Source organism: Cardiocondyla obscurior, linkage group LG15, assembly GCF_019399895.1.
Source record: "Cardiocondyla obscurior isolate alpha-2009 linkage group LG15, Cobs3.1, whole genome shotgun sequence".
Taxonomy (NCBI): Eukaryota; Metazoa; Arthropoda; class Insecta; order Hymenoptera; family Formicidae; genus Cardiocondyla; species Cardiocondyla obscurior.
Genome location: NC_091878.1, coordinates 2,196,978 through 2,214,927, shown reverse-complemented (window position 1 = coordinate 2,214,927; position 17,950 = coordinate 2,196,978). Strand labels below are relative to the sequence as shown.

Below are 17,950 nucleotides of genomic sequence, written 5' to 3'. Positions count from 1 at the left end.
AGGAAAGAGATCTCGTCCGCAGTTTCCTCAATTGCGCGAATTAATGCGGCCCCGTCTGGAAGAAAAGAAAAAAAAAAGGGGGGTGAAACGCCGTCGTCGGAGTACCGGAGCGCTGTTGAAATGTCTATATCAACGCGCCACAGCTGGCAAAAAAAAAAAAAAAAAAAAAAAAGGAAAGAAAAAAAGGAGATGGAGAAGAACAAGGCGGCGAATGGGAGAAAAAGGTGGGAAAGAAAAAGAGGAAGAGTGGTCCCTGTTAAGAGAGAGCAATGCGAGCGAGATGGAAAAGGGTGGCCGAGAGACGCGGCATTCTATCGTTTCACGACGTGTCTTACAAAGGATCTGGATTTTCAAGTGTCGCTCGTTCAGGTTCAACACTCGCTTTAGAATGGACGTGTTTAAGCCGCTTAATTCTCGATAAGCTCGGAAGCTGATCTTCGTTGCATTTAATGATACGAAAGCGGATGGGAGAAAGAAAAGGGTGAGAACGCGAACGGTATTACTTTCCGCATTTTCGTTCCTTCGTTTCGTGACGAGTTTATATCTTCATCCCTTCGTCAACTGTATTCATCGCTTTGGCTGCCGATCGAGCCGGCGCTTACGATATCAATTATACGCGAACGCACTATTGTCGAAGCCTCCCTCTGATCTGTCACGCTGCGACGACTTAAAGGGTGGACGCGAGGGAATCATATTTTTTTTTTTCTTTTCCGACGAGATAAATCGGTCGGGGTTGAAATCCGCAAAGATATCTTCCCCGTGGAAGTAACTATTCCGTTTCACCTTTCTTAACTCTACGTCAATCTTACAATTGATATTTCAACGTCTCTATAATAATACATCTAATAAATATAAAATCAAAATTTTTTTTTCCTTATCGACGTAGTGATTAAAGTTAATTAAATACGTCTTTGATGGATGCGCGGCTGCGACATTTGTCGCTTTGACAAATGGCCATGAATTTCAGCTATCAGATTTTCACGTACAAGTAGAATCGCCCTGTTTTGCGTGCGCGGGCGGGACAGATCCTTGACGATAACCGCCAGCGAACTTTCGCCGAGAAATGGAAAAGTTAGCCTGCCCCTCAGTCGCGTGACAGCGTCCAGGCGAGAGAGGCAGGGAGTTGAAGGCGGCGGAGGAATAAATCTACGCATAAAAGCGGCATACTCGCGAGTGGAAACTTCGTTAGACAGCGGCGCGAAACAGTGGAAAAAGGGCACGCCGGGCAAGATTGCGGAGCGGTTTTTACAGAGCCGCCGCGTAATTGACTTCCGAGAACTGGGATCTTGTGTCCCGAAGTTTGTTCGGCTACTTTGCTCTACCTCTCTCTCTCTCTCTCTCGCTCTTCTTTTCGTGCGCGGGGAAAATTCTTGAACAGCCGGGCATTATAATGTTACACGAGAAAAGCGATCCGGTCGTCAGATGAGGCACACTCGGACGTAGCGTACGTTCGACAACATCTCGCGTTTGTTCTGGTAGCTCGGTAAAAGTGGTGTAAAAGAATCGCGACGCGGACCATTGCCAGCTCCCGACAATTTAAAAAAAGTAAGTTGAGACCGGGAGAAAGAGCGTCGGTTCAACCCGTCGCGTTTAATACGAATGACCGTGACGATCTCGGAGAACTTTCCCCCTTTTCCCCCTTTCGCCTTTTGCGGATAGTTTCATGCTCATCAGAGAAGAAATTACTCCTTCGGGCCACGAATTATCTTCCTTATTTCTAGTAAACGCGTCGCGAGTGAAATTCATTTTACGGAATAATGAAAATATACGAAGATGGAAAGGAAGAGAGGTGCGAAGAAAGAGAAGCCGAGTACGCAGATAGAAGGGGGGGTGGGAGGGTAGGGTTTAATTGCCGACGCGCTGGTCCGGTTACAGCTGCCAAGTTTCTCATTACGAATCTGGCACTGCGATGCGAAGAGCCGAGATTACTACCATGCCATTGACCACCATTTATCCCGGCAGCTACCGACCTCACGGAACTCTCCGCACCCTAGGCACACACATACGTACATACATCGCGTGCTCGCGCCAGTTTGCCAACGTAGGCGATGCATTCCCTTTCTCTGGCTCTCTCTCTCTTTCTCTCGTGCTCTCTCCGTCTGTTCACGTGAAAACCTCTTCAGAAACTGCATCAAAGGAACGTCTGCCCCGGGCTCTTTATCGGGTCGGTTCAGAGCGGGGTCGTAAGCGCGCCTCGCGAAATTCTCCCGTTTACCCCGTATTTTGTCGGCTCTCTGTCGTCGTTTCGCCGTAGCGCCCAACGAATTTTACGTTTGGATTCCGACCGTGGACCACCACCGCAGTCGAAGCTGCGCGATTGTCTGAGCCTGCGTTTCGGCAGGCGTGAACGTCGCGCCGGATTCGAGTCCTCCGCTCATCGTCGGATCTAATCTCGCGAAATTGAAGGTAACGACCTGACGCTGAGCACGACTTCCGTCGGCGCCCCGGTGATTTCGCTATCTTCCTCTCTCTCTCTCTCTCTCTCCCTCTCTCTCTTAGGTTGCCTTCCGGCACGCTAGATTTCAATCTGCGAAAGGGAACCGTCGATTACAGCGCGGAATTCGCAATACAGTTAAGATTTCATTATCCACCGGCAGCCTGACTTTGCGAAAAACCGTTTTCTTTTTATCGCTCGTAATATGTAAAAGCAATGTTTTATGTAAAAAATATAACGATAAATAACGAATACTTGATGCACTTTTTTTTTACGCAAAATAAATATATATAAATAAATACGCGTAAGATAAGAGGAACCTAAAGAAGGCAAAAAGACAAGAACAAAGCAATTTTTTTGGCAACGTATACAATCGTGGAAAGTGCACACTTTCGATATATGTTGCGAGATGATTGAGTTCTGATTCGAAATTCTGATCACGGAGCGGCGCGGCAATTTACGCGAGAGTGCCAATAGACAGCTGTTGTATAATGTACGATATAATGCGGTTTATAGCTCTCGACGAGAATGATTCCAATACGAACGCAACTGCCGCGCGGCTTGAATGGGGGGCAGGGTTAACGCGAAACGCGTAAAATACGAGGCGCACTTACGGCCTGTGCAAAGAGAATATTTCTTACCGCGCGACGGCCGAGCCGTCTCGCGATAAACCTCGTTAACTTTCTCCACACGTCGTCTGGGATCTCTCACTACCTCGTTCATTAAAGGGAAGACGAGGGGGAAGAGGAAAGAAAAAAAAAAAAGAAAGAGAGAGAAAGACCGCGCTTTTATTCAGGACCGCGCTGAAACCATTACAGTCAGAAAAGTTCTCCTCGAACATGAATATTTTCTTAGGCAAACGAGACAGCGCGTTACACTTTGACTGTGTACTTTATCAGAAAGATACATAATCGCGTTCGCTATACCTCTCTGCTTAGGCAACTGTCTTAGCAACGTTTCGATTTTCCGACCGATCGATACCGCACCCGTATCTCATTACACCAAGACGTCTCTCTCTCGTGCGAATATCTCCCGCGTGCACCGAAGTACGTATATTACCTGTACAACGGCGTAACCGTTGTCGGTGATAATGGACAGCGATAAGGAGCGATACCGTTATTATTAACATGAGAATTACGCCTGTAAAGCAACGCACACCATCGAAACAAAAATAAATATATATATACAGTATATATATATATTTATTTATTTATTTAATTATTTATTTCGCGTTACAACAATCGCGATATTACAGAAATGCCTCTGAAATTCCGGGGGAGAAAGGAATCGTTAATTAGTTTTGCGAATTAGTTTCACGGGACTTAATTTTTTTCCCCAGGTATAAATACAGTGATGAGGCGCGGACGAAATAAAACAGGCGCGCGTAATTAGATGAAATTTTTGAAGCGGTGGCACTTCCCCGGCAAACTCGCAGAAAGGCGCGTCTTCGCTTTGACGTGGCGTGGATCCCAAGTTACTTTTAATAAGGCCCCGGTATCTTGTAAATTAGTTTTGCGAGGAGAGCTTTTGCGCATTAATGGAAGAATACGTGAGATAATCTTGTAAAATATAATCTTTCGTACGCGCGCTGTTGTAAATTCGATGAAGCTGCTACCCGAGAGACGTCTCAGTTAATGGGAGAAGAAATGGGCGATAGTGACGCCCCGCGCGAAGAATTGATCGGATAAGAAAAAGAAGAGGGTAGAAATTTTACGGATTATAACTTATAACACCTCTCTCTTCCTTCTGCGATTATTAATAAAACATGACGCGACGCCGAATTGTTGAGTCGGACGATTATAGATTACCAGCAAAAATGCGAGACGTATATCGACTGCCGGGACTCGACGTCACGCGATATCACGCGTTTGCAAGTGCACTACGCGCGTTCGAGAACCGAGGACGGGTGGCTCGTGTGTTGGAAATGCACGAGAAACGCCATCACGTTGACGGCTCGCGATGAGAATTGAGCGTATGATGTTCACAATTTCGAAGCGCGCCGATCGGGGATATTTCATTACTAAAATATTAGGCGCACCCAGTCGCGCGCCAAACTTTTGATTAATCTACACGCTCGGCCGGCATGGCAAGTTGAAAATTAATATTAGATTCCGCACGACTTTCCTTCAAAGTATTGCGAAATATGTTACGAGTATACGTAATTATATCAAGTGCACGCGAAATATGTACGAGGAGGAATACCTATACCGGTGATAATTAGCGCGAAAAAAAAAAAAAGAAAGAGACTTTTACTTTTATACGCGGCGAACGGCAGCGCTACAGACCTCCGAAACTTCGCTCGTCCTCGTTGAGGCATGGAGAAAATTAAAAACCGCTTTTATAGGATTCTTTTTTTTTTTTTATTTTATTCTTTCGTCTATTATGCGCGATTAGTTTTGATTAATGAATCGTGCTAGACTCTCTCTCTTTTGTCTTCGCGGCTTTCCTTTTTCCGTAACGTTACGCACAAATTGGTAGCTTATTATTAGCGGCGGTCGACCACGCGTCCCCGTAAAAGCCCCGCGCTCGGCCGGGCATATTTTATGCGCTAATAAATCTCAGATATATCCCGCTATTAAAACTTTCTATGGCGAAGCTAATAAATTTCTATCTGGTACGACGGTAGCGCTTTGCGCGATATTTGCGGCGCATCCTTGCGCCAATTGCCACGCGTGTCGGCAAAAATGCCGGGCTATTACACACGTCCCGGCGTCCACCGGTACAATGTTCGCTTGTACGGTGTATTAATTGCGGCGCGGCTCGCGCAATTTTTTTTTATTCCCTCTTGACGCGTTCGGTATGTCGCGCGGTATAATATTTCACAATCACATCCGCGCCGCCGTGCCGGCCGAAAGTATTTGAGATCCACGGTAAACAACACCTCGACGCCGCTAAATTAATTGCGCGTAATTTTATTTAATTGAGGGATATAGTCGGGGGCTCTCTCTCTCCTCCCACTTTCTCTTTTATCATGTAAATTCAGCGGACGTGTTCTCGCGCGACCGCCCGTGAATGCCGCCCCGCGAATCAAGGTGGTAGTTCGTCGGCGGGCCGTTGTCGTGAAATTATTAATGACAATAGCGCAATCATCACGTCGTCATTACGACGGCGAATTAAACAGCGGCGAGCATTACAGTTAGTGCCGACGCGCCATGGCGCCCCGTATATAGGCTTGTATATGGAAATTTGTCTGCGGGGCCGCGGCAACATTATACTTTTAATATCTTTTTTAATATCCTCAGTTGCGCCATAACGCGGCGCGCTTATTACGTTTTGACAAAGACTTTCCCATCGTATCTTCCCAGATATCAAAAGGAGCCTATATCTTTTTAGAATTAATTATAATTATTTGATAGCCCCGAATGGGAAACAGATGAGGAGAAAATATTTGAAAACTACCCAAGTGGACATTTATCGAAGTAATTTTCATTTTGCAGCTAGATTGCAGTTTAAATCGTGCAGATTAGATATATTCCTTATTTATTATTTAGCGACTGTCGCTAGATAATGACTACAGCGCGGGCCACGTAGCGAGACAATTATTATTATCTAGTAACAAGTTAGAAACGCTTGGTACTTAAACGTTTTTCGCCACGTGCTAGCTTACTACGCATACTGACCTACGCGCGCTCGACTGCCGCGGCCACTGACCTCCGGGCCCGCTGGCCACCGCGGTCAGCTGCGAGCACGTGCGCGTGTTACGTCAGCCGGTAGCTATCATTGTTGCACGGTGGTGGTGAGCCGCGCGAAAAACGTTTAGCTTTAGTTTCTAGCTCGTTATTCGATATTAGACGTCTCGAGTGTTATATTTCTGGCTCACTACTGAACGGTTTTGCTAGACAGCCACGAGATAAATCACGGATTAAGTTATTAATCATTAGATAACGGTTGGGATTAATTTTTATTTGTGTAAGATCGATTTATGTCTCATGCGATTTGATTTTCCCTTTTTTTTTTCTCGCACGGGCGCAGATAACGAAGTCTGAAATTATCATGAACGGCGCGTATGTAGTTTTCTTTCTTTATTTTAATTGACACCGATTTTTTCGCGTCATGTATTAAATTGCGAGTGATTTGACGAGAATAAGATTAAGTTTCGTCGTTGCGATTACGCTCCCATCCGCGTGTGATACGTGATGAGCAAATGTGCATTTTGACTGCGGCACACCGGGGCCATAATGGTCGCGCGACCGTTACATGTAATGACAATTATGTCGTTACAAGCTCGGGTAAATAGGGCCGTAAGTGCCAACACGCGTACGTGACAATTCGCGTTATACGACCGCGGCCGGCTTCCGGCATCCCCTTACTTCGCTCTGTTATTTTCTCGCTCGTTTCAATGAAAACTATCCCCATATTTTTCGGATAGTTATCAGCGGCGTTTGCTGAACTCTGAAATTAATTACGCGACTAATTCAATTACGTGCGGAGTTAAAAGCACCCTTTGTGAAAAAGTTATGAATTTATGGGGGGAGTATCCGAAGCGAGATACCCTTCTCCGGGTCCGATATCAAAAACGCCATGATCAGCGAATGAAGCAATATTCTTCAATTGCTCGAAGCCAATAAAGGGTACCAATTATGGTCGTCACACGATACCGTAGTATTGCGTTTTCTGATTTCATTTTGAAAATGTAAAATGGTCAAAAGGAAATTACGATTGGTAGGGAAAAAAAAAAGTATATGTCGCTGAGAGAATATGACAAACAGACCGTATTACTAAAAAAAAAAAAAAAAGGAAATAAAATAAAAACATATTTTTTTTTTTTGCTATACCACGAATTACGAGTAATGGCTTTTATGTATCTTTGCAACGACCGCAACTTGCAGTAGGGGGAATACAAAAAAAAAAAAAAAACATTAAAAACTGTGGAAAAGCATTGCGATGTAAAACGCCGACCTACCGCAGCTGTTAGCATCGAATTAACGAGCGTTCACGCTGTTACGTCAGCAGAAGTGGACACTACCGCGACGCTATGCCCGCTGGATGTTAATAGCAATGTAAATATCAGCCCGCCCTATGCGACAACACGCACGCGGTCCACGGGAATATCGCGGCACGATAATACGGCCGACTTTACTATGTAAATCTCTTATTGCCGCACTTGCCGTTCCGCTTTTGATGCCGGGACTTAATTCTGCGCGGCGCTTGCTCCGACGATTGTTCCACTGTATTATACAAAGTACTGCGGAGCTTCCTTCGTTCACTTCGCCGATTATATCGCAAATCTTGAATACAATTTCTCTTTCAAACACCGACGATCGGCGCGCGTCAAACAATTACCGAATTAAATTCCGCGAGCTTTAACACGCTGACATTTTTCCGTTTCGTCCGCACGGTTTTGCAAATGATATACATACGTCACGTACGTGAGTTTATACGGCTGTGTCGTCTGGAGTAGACCAACAGTAAAATAACAATTTTGACAAATTTGTAATTCAAATTGAACGCGATACGGAATGAGTTACTGGATGGCCCCTTTGCAACCTTCCTTCTAGAGAAAGGAGTGGAAGGTCCATCCACTGGTATCCTGATGCGCGCATAAACCACCTCGCCTGGAACCATTTCGAGCCATTCCGCCGGACTAATTCTCAATTACAGCCGAGTTATTGGCTCGGCGTGTCCCGCGCCGTTTACGCAAAAGCTACTTCTCGCAGCTTGTCGCCCGCGAAGTATTCGACGATCACGAATAATTCTTATGCTCGGAAAATAATTTACGTGCGTTAAACTCAAGTTGAATTAACAAGCGGAAAAATCTAAAGTGGCAACGTGATATTTCCTGTCTTTGTATCGCTTTTCAATAGCTCCCCCGATTTCTATTGCCGAGAGTTCCCAACTTCGTTATTCCACCGAGGCTCCGCTTATCGCAGCGCGAAATTTACTAAAATAATAGGATCATTAATCGGCGCGGTATTGTGTCGATATTTGTATCTCTCTGTTCTAAAAACGTGGAATTTCCAAATTCAGCGACGTTGAATATTAAAATAAAAGTGTCATGTATTTAAGCGGCGCGGTAATTAAACATACACAATGTAGCGTAACAAAATTTCCCGGGCTGTTCGCACGCGGAATATTGCGAGCGGCAAAGTGACGAGTAAATTGTAGGACGCGCCGTGCAAATATAACAGTGCCGATTGCAACGCACAACACGAACGGTGCGGAAGCATTTTGACGGCCGTTACAAAATTATCCGGGCGCGTTGAACGACGATTAATATTGCAAAAATTCCACGATTTTACGGAGGGGAGAGAGAGAGAGAGAGAGAAAAAGAGAGAGAGAAAGAAAAAAAAAAAGAAAAAAAAGGGAAACATACATAGTAACGACGGTACGCCAGGCGTACATTCATTATGTACATTTGATGTTTGCGTAATTGCTTTTGCTTTATTATTCCGTGGAGTATCGTATTTCGATTACCGCCAGTAACACGATTTTCGGCAATCGCCGCTATTTCGTACGCGAAATTTTCGCGGGGACTCCTGCTAGCGTATCACTTCGCCGGATAACGAGTATCATTAATATTCATTTCAATGTTCTTTGGCTGCTCTGTAACAATAAACGCGAAACATTATCCAGTTAGCGCGCGCGTGCAATCTTTTTGAAGATTGACGCGGTGCAAGAGGGGGTGAGAATTATAATAATGATAAACGACACGAAGAGCTTCTCTTTTTCGCGAAAAATTGCCAAATAAATCTTTCCTCCATTTGCTCTTATTTTTTTTTTTTTTCCTTTTTTTTTATTTCTACCATCGCGAGCGATAATTGGCGCTGTACTGTTATCGCAACAAATATTCCCCGAAGAAATTACGATTTTATTATTTAAAGTAGACGTTGCAGACTGGTAACTTTATGCATTTATGCTAAACGTTCACCAAGAGAATCGAGAAGGGAGACGGTAGAAATTTGTTCCCGCGCGAACAGCAAGAAACCCTTAATGCTGAAACTCACAAACAATTTTCGCGTTTGCCACGAAGAAGCAGCGGCGAATTTCGGAGGATAGTGTATGGGAGTCCCAAGGCAGATCGATCCTGAATAAAAACAGTAGATCATAGAAACTCGCGGGCTAGCGGAGGGCTCATAAATAAAAGATATTGCCGACAGAAAGCGGTAAAGAAAGATAGATAGAGAGAGAGAAAGAGAAAGAGAGTGAGCAGAGGGGGCGGACAATTATTCTCGCATAGAACGACGTGCTTCTTGTGTCATCGAATACATTTCACCCAGCGTGCATTACACGATGTACGCTTGCACTTCGCGAGAGAGATTCCACTTAACCCGTAGCCGCGGAGGCTGTTCTTTTTACACCGGCAACAAAAACACGCCGCGCGAGTCGACTCGAGGGGGAAAGACGATACTGCCGAACGAGTGCATATTGCGCCAGGAATTATTCTATGCAAATCGCATTATTCCCGCTTCACCGCATTACAACCGACTGTAATGTATTCCGGAGGGGGATTTATGCGGCTTTGCTGAATAATACCTGACTTAACACATTACTACGGGGAGTTGGGCGCGACAATAAGAGACCCGGACGATGGGGGATGAGCGTGCAATCAGTTGTTCTTAGTATTCGAGCCACGCGTGGATCCGAGACTCGGCCGCGAACCCAGGCGTTTGTCGCGCGAGCAAAAACAATCGGCGGTCCGATAAATTAAGGAGCGAATGACGTACGCGCCGTTTATTTCGAGCGCATTTTTATTTCAGCCCCGACCCTCATTTTAATGTAGCACCGTGGTTGTCGTCGCGGGGAGAGAGGGGAAAAGAAAAGTCGTATAACGGCAAAGCGATGTAAAGGCAAATGATTTTAATTGATGGCAGACGACAGATGAAACTGTGCAATGCACGCTAACCAGATTACCCGGTTGACGTATAATCTTCTTTCCGGCTCGGGGAGCTTAACGATCCGCCGTGTATTCGATAATGGCCGATACCGGTGCCATTAAAAGACGCTTGTCTACCGGGGCGATCGGCCCCGAAGCCGGTCCCGTAGATTTGCATAAAATGATTGGAAATCTCCGGCGAGAAAGAATGCTCGTTACTCGCTGACTTATCGCGCACGATGTCAAATTTCTTCCGTCAGTCTAACGTACGGACCCTCGTCGATGGCGGAAGGGGCGCCGTCCATGGTTTTCCGAAGCGACGATCAGACGCGGGCAAAAATGCGGGTCTCTTCCTTCTTCTTCTTCTTCTTCTTCTTTCTGTATTGCTCCTTGTGTACCTGCAAAAGCCGGGTAATTACTCTAAGTTTATACTCGATTTCTCGCGAGTAAAAGCGACGCAGGAGATTACGTTCCAGGTTTCACGCGCGCTTCGCGCGATATTGTAAACACGCTGATACTTCACCGGGAGTTAACGTCGCGGACACGTACCGCCGCGCGGCAATAAATTACAACGTAGATTAGAATAGTTAATGCCACCGCCGTTCGAACGCGACGTTACCTACTAAATCTTGCAATAGCGTACCGCAACAGCGGAGACTAAATGCGGGTGGACGCGCGGCGAGAAGCGCGTCTGGCAGAGGGACGTGTCTAACGCTATTAACGATACATCAAAATCAAAACCGGAGAAAGTACCTATGGCTGGTCCGAGGCATCCTCGCGGGCTCGGAAAATATTTCACGTCGGGAATAACACGTCCGTCGACTCGAAGCGCGAGCGAATGACAGGATCAAAATAAAAAAAATAAAATAAAGAGATGGGATATTTTTTTTTTTTTTTTTTGCGCGATCAACGGAACGTATGAAAAATTATACTCGTTAGAAACGGGGAACGGCAGCGTTCTTCCCCCGAGATAAGCTATTTTTCTCGAGATAAGCGCGTTCTTTCTATCCCCCGCCCTTTCCGTCCCATCCCTTTTGTCGCGGACGCTGGCGACGCGGTCTCCACTTCTGAGTGACATCTCGAAGTTCCGGCGGACGACGAATGAGTCTGGATTTGCTCGGGACTGCTGTCGCCCACGTGCGCAAAGTCTTAAACCTGAGCCTGCCGAGACAGTCAATTACCGGCGGGTGCTGAAATCAGGGTAAATGCCTGGACGGGACGAGGGGGTGGGTGGCGGTACCATGTGACCCCGCACGCGAAGGACGATGGATGCTTTCCTCGACGGCGGTGGCGGTTTACCAGTTGAAGGCGCCAGGACCAGCGCCGGAATTTTCGAACAAAAGAGCAGTGGTTCTGATTTAGTGGCGCGCATAATTTCGTCCCGGTCATAAATTAATATTTCCCAACCCTCCTCCCTCCCCCCTTTGTCCATTCGCCGACCTGTCCGTGGCCGCGAAAGAAAAGGGTCTCTCTGATAAATGAAAGTCCTTTTGCACAATTTTAATACGTATATTTATACACACATAACTGCTGGAAGTAATTAAAAATCATTTGCGATTCGTTTACAAATGTTTATTCAACGTTGCGTTTTTTTTTTTTAATATGAAAATTTAATTTGCTGGATAAAGCAGAACTTGTAGATTAATTATATATATATTTTATTGTAATTTTGATATATATTTAACATTATTAGTCAATTTCTGTGGAACAACGAATGTATGATTTATGATAAATATATGAACAAATACGAAATAATTTTGACAACACTTAAAATTTACGCGTCTGCGACAGTTTGCCCCACATTTCGCGCAAATGTAAAATTTGCCGCGCTGTTTATTAGCATATAAATTATATGGAAATATGCTGGTTATCGCTAAAATGTTAATTGAATATTATGAATCGATTGATTATGTGGAAAACTTGAAAAGCAATGTAATCTTACATTTTAATCATGAAAAACACTTTTGTTGATTTATTTATAATATACATACAGAATGTTGGCAAATATTAAACTCAAAATGCAAACTGATATATAAATTATAGGAAATTTCTCATTGTATGTTATATATTTTATCGAGTTATACAAAATATAAATCTAAAATTTGCATATAATTTAACGTAAAATATATATATTTATATATATTTTTTTTAATAAGAAACACGACCGAAATAAATATACTTTTTGACGGATCATTCTCTTCCCTATTCGTTTTTCTACTCGACAGTTTTTCGATATTATAATCGCGTGCAAATCTTTATAAATTACATTTAGAACATCGAAATCAAAACAAATTGTCCTTTTTGCATCAATTCTGCCCTCGATGAGAGAATTTCATTTAATGTTTCAGTGATTACATTGCTTTAATGATTAGCAAATGAGAATAATTTCCATAATAATCAACGCTAATTTATAACAATTACAACACAGGAAAGCATTTGGATTATAGAATAATTGTATTACATGTAGCATAGTCACCGTTGGTTTATTTCCTTGACATTAATCAGTATTTTTCTATATTTTTGTTATAGACTTTTGGATTGGATTGCGGCACGCGCTCCTGATCGAAGCAGTATTTCTAAGGTAAGACTTTATGAAATCAAAAAACGCGAGAACTTGATTTACGTTTGGCGCAGTCGTATCGAACGAAATCGATTACACGTGTGTGCAAAGATAAAAAAAATAAAAAAGAAAAACCCTCGCAGCCGTCCACTCGAAATAGAAAAACGGGAATCGAAAATTTAAGAACGGCCGGACTGCAGCGTCGTCGGATAATGTATGGCGATGCAAAGCCCTACGAACGTTAAAATTAAACAGTCTGCTAACAGCTTCGGACCGTTTCCATCAATTTAGGCTTAGCTCTCTTTTTTTTTTTCTATTCAGAACGAGCGTCGAGCTACGAGCTTGGCTCTGCTCGCCGAAATTTAAATGTATGTCGACGGGATCTACGCAAATGTATGTTTCTACGTGTACGCGAAGCTTATCTACGGATTAAGGGTTTGAGCCCCGAATAGGGGGAAAAAATCGTATCGACCATTCGCTCGACTCCGCCACCTGTGAATTAACCGACTTCGACTGTCTGCGTTCACAGTGAAAGCGTGGGGGGATGATTAATCATTCAAAAATTCGCATTTACGCTCCGCGGCGCGCCGCAAACGATTATTATAAAGGCATTAATAACTATAATTGCGATTTAACGGCTACTTACGAGAGTAATAATAAGTATTACGCCGTAATCGCATTCGCGTTCAACAAAATCGTAGTCGCGTTGTAGGAATTAAATGAAAATGCGACGCCCTCTCTATTTTTGGAATTTAATAACGCGGAAAATTACGCGGGCGTATACGTGAGTTAAAAAATGCAGTAAATTCATAATAACGATTACGTCCACGCATATGGCACAAAATTACACAGAAGAATTTTCGCTGGCGGAGAAATTAATTCGGCGGTCGCGTTATTTGTTCGGCACGTTTATCGGGAGGGGGAAAAAAAATTCCGAACGAGAGTAAACGCGATTTTCTAAACTCTGATCCGCGTGTTCCTTTTTTTTTTTTTTCCCTCACCTCCCAGGACGACACCACGCGTGCACGTGTGTATTTCATGCGACTGTTGTAAATAACTGTATCGCGCGGCGGAAAACAAAAAGTTTAGTTTTATACAACCCGGGAAAATTGGTCGACATGAAATATCGGTGTCAAATAAATGGAATATTCTACATGTCGTTTGACGTGCCGAAATTGGAGATAATAAAACGCTCGTAGAAGGTAGACGATGTACTGCCTGCGAGGATGTTGCCGCGCGTAATCAACATCGATCAGCCCCTGCCTAACGCCCGGATTCGTGATAGCGCGAGTTCGCGTTAATCCGATCCGTAATTGACGAGATAATCGACGGCGCGACAGAATTCGATAGTTAAAAGTATGAGGAAAATTATTAAATCGATGATAAAGAGATTCCGCGGCGAAATTAATTGCGTTTAATAGAGAGCCCGGCATTAGAAGAATATCGTTGAATCGAGCGCGAGCTGTAGAATAAAATAGAATAAATATCTCGGTTGCCGGTAAATATCATTAAACGCGACTGCGGTTCGTCGCCATCCTTTTGTCGCGGGCCGTCGCGCGATTATTTGCAGATTTCGCGGACAGCCGGTGAACGGCGGAGGCAGCTAGTTGCACGGTCGGCTGAATTCGCGTCGTGAAAATATCACGTGGCGTGGCTGAGCCGCATTTGCATAACGCGACACGTTAGTCCCGTGGAACAACAATTATCGTATCGAGCGATCGGAAAAGTGCGTCAGGATTATCTCGTCCACCCACGGCCGTTTCGTCAAAACATCTTATCGCGCTGGTTACTTGAGAAGGAAAATCTCTTGGTAATAATAAAAGTATTGGCCGAGATAATTCTCAATTAAAATGTATCCCCGTATTATTTGCTCCGTGGGGTGTCGCGCAATATTTTAAAATTTTACGGAAACGCAGTCACTTTTAAATACAAAATATTCCCTCTTTCAATTTCCGTCAAAGAGATATCTCGTTTAGCGGAGTGTCTGGTACAGTTTCTTTTACTTCTTCCCTCTCCCGTTGAGCTGGAGGCGCGTTTGGTGTGAGCCGTCACGTTCGTCGCGGCGGTAATTTGTCCGGAGGCGGGAACGTCGGGTCGAGCCACTGAAAATTTTTAATTTCTTGCGGGACGACGTAAGAGGGACCCTGGTTCATTTGTTCGAGGGACAATTATATCGCGCGAATGAGGGCGCCGTCGCACAAAAGGGGAGAACGACGAGAAAAGAAAACGGGGTCGTGTCGCCGAAGAACGAAACATGTCGCCTAAATGTAAAGCAGCTTCGTTCCGACGGAACCTTCGTCGCGAAGCTTCTCCAGTGTCGCAGCGTGTCCCGCCTTCTCCGCGGATTAACCTGTAAAGTAGTTCTACTTAATTTCAGCATAAGTACAGTTGATTTTTGCAAGTTATCCAACCCTCCTTTCCCTCAAATTGTACTCGGCGAAAGTTGTTCTCGCGTCCCGTCCTACCTCCACAATTTACTTAATTCCTATAAGCATAATCCTGATTTTCTCACCGCGGCGTTTCTCTCATAATTAGACTCGCGTATCTTCCCAATTAACTCGAGCGGCAGCCCAGGAACGCACGCGTGGTAGGTTCATTAGCGTGCGTAATCAGAAGCTACTTACGAAACGACGAAGTTATCGGGGGTCCCATTGTTGCACCAGTGTCTTCTCGCGCGGCTGACTATTTCGTTCCGCGTGTCGCCGGTTATATTCACCGTGGGAGTGATACGCGCGGCTCGCGAGACCTCGCTGACGCTTTCGCGATTGTCGGCGTCCATTTACATCCCGAACTCTGGATCGCGCGAGTGTCGAAGTGCCGCAACGAACGTGCACCGTCGGGTCTCGTGGCGGTAATTCGCTTTCGGCGCCCGTCAGCTTCATACCGCTTGTTCACCCGCCGACGCCCCCGTCGCTGCGAAACGCGCGTTGACTTTGCCGTAGCGTGCAACGCCACCCGCTCCGGCTCCCGTCCCCGCATTCAGTAGTAGAGCCGTGTAAATGGTCAGACGGGCCGGGGCTAGTACCCTCGGGAAATACATTTTAATATGCCGCATTATGAAAATATTTTAAATGACCGTCTACGCGATGACATTCGCTATTTCCACTGATTTTTCGAGCCACTTCTTGGGAGAATATCGGTCGAATTTATTTAATATCGTCCTGGGCGAAGAGAAATACTATAAGTTCAATATTAATTTTAAATTAAAAAAAAAAAGAAAAAAAAATGAGTTGAAGAACTTTTGGTTTTGGAATTGAAAATATATAATTCATTACCAACCTTTTTCTCTTTCGCATTTTCCAATTTTTATGAAATAAAATTAATTACAAATTTTAAAAAGAAGTATGAATAATTTCAGTTTTAATCGTGATTTTAATAAAATGGTAAAGCACAGAAGGAAATCAAACTTAATTTTTTACGACTTGATAAAATCGAGAGAGAAATTCCTCCACTTGTCGAGATCATATATGTACGTGCCGTAAGAGCGCGGGTTGAAGCAACGGTAATAAGTTGAGCTACGGAAATCGTCTGTCGGACCGTCTGATATAAAATTTTCATAAAATAAAATGTTCGGATAATTATTCGAGCGCGACGTGCGCGTGGTTTCGAAACAGTTACGAAATCTCTTTGAAATACGGAACAGCGTATCCGGGAATATCAGTTATGCATTTATTTCATATCGCGTGAAATATTCCGCGGGGCGCCGTGACTTTGTTTGCGCAATCTATGCTCGGTAGCCGGTGTTTGTTGCTTCGACCCTCGGTGGACATTACGGCGTTGTGTGCACAAGGTCGCTGCGTTACCATTCGCATTCGGTCTCGTTCGGGGCAGTCGGTTAGGAGAGTCGTTATCTATGAAGGCCCGCTTGAATATTCCCCGCGATCGTGCCGAATAATTCTCGGTTCGATGAGCTTGGCGCAACGACCGCCGCGTCGACGTCGGTAACGCCGAAGAGGAATATCCTTCGCGACGGCTAACGTCAAGAGAACACTGTGCGCGAAATAGCGTACGTCAGAATCGGATGATTAGCGCGGGCGGGATAGTAATTAACCGTGCTCTCCCGTGCGTTGTGTGTGCTCAACGAACCCGGCGGAAATCTGAGAGGAGATGAAAGATGAGGCGATCTATGGAAGAAGTATCGAATGACCATTATATTTCCGTTGCGTGGAAATTAATCGCCTATAATTATTTCACGCGCCAGCACCGGATATATCGCTTTTATTCCGTATAAACTAGTTACGCGCCACTGCTATTTATTTGCATTCCCCCATTTTGCAGATCGATTTAGTTACCGCGTGGTTTCGCAGCCTCCGTTGTTGCAGCTTGGCCTCGGTAAATGTTATATCACGTTTTATTTTGATATAAAATAATGGAGCCATAGAATCCGCTGTCGCGGATATGCGAAATGCATGTAGATGCCCGAATTGCATATGTCAAGCTTAAGATTCGAAGTAAAAATGCTGCAAATAGAACATCCCCATTGCACCAGAGAGTACAACTGATACGAATTAGTTGTGATATTTAATCTTCCGCAATATGTACGCTTTATATCTGTTGATTTATTCTATGAAAGTAGATTATACCGCGGAAGAAAGAATTTTTCAACTCGGTTCGTTAACGCGTTTTAATATGGCTAACTGGACGAAAGTTTACTCCTCTTGAAAGAGAACGAACCTCGTTTATATCTTTGAGTGCGCGACGAAATCCGACAAACTCTCTGCGGCCGTGGGACGGCCGCGCGGATAAAAAAAAAAAAAAATTAAATTTACAGCGAGGAGGATACGTCCCCCCGGTTATCTTTTAAGAAGTTTTCCGATATTAGACGCTTGATCTTGGGAAAAGCCCCTTTTGCTAACTCGATATGTTGTCACGTACGAACGTAATTATCGAACAAACTTAAGTCGTTGTATTAACTTGAGCCGTTCAGGGTTGGAAACTGCTAATGGGAATGTCATTAACATCGCACTCATCGAACCGTAAATTCGTAAAAACTTTTGCAGACGGTAATACGATCGCGAAAGCACGATGTAATCCGTTTAAAATCTCCGGGAAAATATATATATAATATGTCGTTTGTATAAAATTGTTAAATGTTAAAAATCGGTATAAGCAACTGGTATTCCTTAATTTAAAAAAAGAAAGA

The 17,950-nt window shown here is 44.3% G+C and overlaps 1 protein-coding gene across 3 annotated transcripts in view; it reads left to right on the top strand.

Annotated features, from left to right (window-relative positions):
* Window positions 1-17,950, top strand: part of Nlg-5 (neuroligin 5) — a 165,128-nt gene that overhangs the window by 51,219 nt on the left and 95,959 nt on the right. For all 3 annotated transcript variants that reach the window (XM_070667106.1, XM_070667107.1, XM_070667105.1), the window contains one exon: window positions 12,777-12,828. The gene's annotated coding sequence lies outside the window, so the exon portion shown is untranslated. The remainder of the gene's footprint in view (window positions 1-12,776; window positions 12,829-17,950) is intronic.